Consider the following 2,160-nt stretch of genomic DNA (forward strand, 5'->3'; position numbering starts at 1 on the left):
TTGGACTTCTTCGTTTCCTATTTGGATGTCTTTTATATCTTTCTCTTGCCTGACTGCACTTGCTAGGACCTCCAATGTTATATTGAATAACAGCGGCGAGAGTGGACAGCCTTGTCTTGTTTCTGACCTTAGAGGGAAGGTTTTTAGTTTTTCACCATTAAGTATAATGTTGGCTGAGGGTTTGTCATAGATGGCCTTTATTATATTAAGTTACTTTCCTTCCACACCGATTTTGTTAAGTGTTTTGAACATAAATGGATCTGTATCTTGTCAAAGGCTTTTTCTGCATCTATTGATATGATCATATGATTCTTCTTTTTTAATTTGTTTATGTGGTGTATCACATTAATCAATTTGCGTATGTTGAACCATTCCTGTGCCCCTGGGATGAAGCCCACTTGATTGTGGTGTATAATCTTTTTAATACGTTGCCATATTTGGTTCACTAGTATCTTATTTAGGATTTTTGCATCTGTATTCATGAGAGATATTGGTTTGTTGTTTTCTTTTTGTGTTATCTTTACCAGGTTTTGGTATCAGAGCAATATTGGCCTTATAAAATGAGTTTGGAAGTATTGCCTCCTCTTCGATTTTTTTGGAAGAGTTTGAGAATAGGTATTAAATCTTCTTTGAATGTTTGGTAGAATTCACCAGTGAAGCCATCTGGTCCTGGACTTTTACTTCTTGGTAGGTTTTTGATGATTGTTTCAATTTCCATACTGCTGATTGGTCTATTTGGATTTTCCAGATCTTCTTGACTGAGTCTAGGAAGATTGTATTTTTCTAAGTACTGATCCATTTCTTCTAGGTTATTAAATTTGGTGCTATATACTTTTTCATAATATTCTTGTATGATCCTTTGTATTTCTGCAGTGTCTATTGTAAATTCCCCTCTTTCATTCCTGATTTTGTTTATTTGTGTCCTTTCTCTTTTTTCTTTATTGAGTCTAACCAGAGGTTTGTAAATTTTATTAACCTTCTCAAAGATCCAGCTCCTTGTTGTATGTATTTTTTCTATTGCTTTTTTTGTTTACAATTTCATTTATTTCTGCTCTAATTTTGACAATTTCTTTCCTTCTGCTGACTTTAGATCTCATTTGTTCTTCCTTTTACAGTTTTTTTAAGATTAAGCTCTAGGTCATTTATTTGGGCTCATTCTTGTTTTTGGAGATAGGCCTGTAATTATATGAACTTTCCTCTTATGACCACTTTTGCCGTGTCTCACAAGTTTTGATATGTTGTACTGTCACTATCGTTCATTTCTGTGTATCTCTTGATTTCTCTTTTTATTTCTTCCCTGACCCAGTTATTCTTCAGTAGCATGTTGTTTAATCTCCATGTATTTTGCAATTGATCTCAGGTTTCAAAGCATTATGATCAGAGAATATGGTTAGTATGATTTCAACCCTCTTTTATTTTTTGAAGCTATCTCTGTGGCCCAGTATGTGGTCGATGCTTGAGAATGTTCCATATGCACTAGATTAGAATGCATAAAGCAGCTGTTTTGGGATGAAAGTCTCTGTAAATGTCAAATATATCCAGTTGGTCTAATATATCATATAAGGGTGATATTTCCTTATTGATTTTCTGTTTGGATGATCTTTCTATATCTGACAGTGAGGTATTTAGGTCCCCTACTATGATAGTGTTTTGGTCTGCTTCTCCCTTTAGTTCTGTTAGTAATTGCTTTATATATTTCTGGGCTCCCTGATTGAGAACATAGATATTAATAAGTGTTACGTCTTCTTGGTGCATGATTCCTTTTATCATTATAAAGTGTCCCTCAGTATCTTTCTTTACCTTTTTTATTTCGAAATCTGTTTTGTCCAATATTAGTACCGCTATTCCTGCTTTTCTCTGAACGTCATTTGCTTGAAATATCATTTTCCACCCTTTCTCTTTGAGTCTATATTTGTCTTTGGAGCTGAGATATGTCTCCTGGAGGCAGCATATGGTTGGGTTTATTTTTTGATCCATTCTGCAACTCTGTGCCTTTTTATTGGTGAGTTTAGTCCATTTACATTTAGGATGATTATTGAAATATGAGGTCTTCTTATAGCCATTTTATCTTTTGCTTTCTGGCAGCTCGGTGTTTCCATTGCTTCCTTGTCCTTGCGTCTCTGTTTTCTTTCTTTTGGTTGGCTTTTGTGGGTTTCCCCT

This window comes from Pteropus vampyrus, unplaced genomic scaffold (assembly GCF_000151845.1).
Source record: "Pteropus vampyrus isolate Shadow unplaced genomic scaffold, Pvam_2.0 Scaffold4, whole genome shotgun sequence".
NCBI classification, from domain to species: Eukaryota; Metazoa; Chordata; class Mammalia; order Chiroptera; family Pteropodidae; genus Pteropus; species Pteropus vampyrus.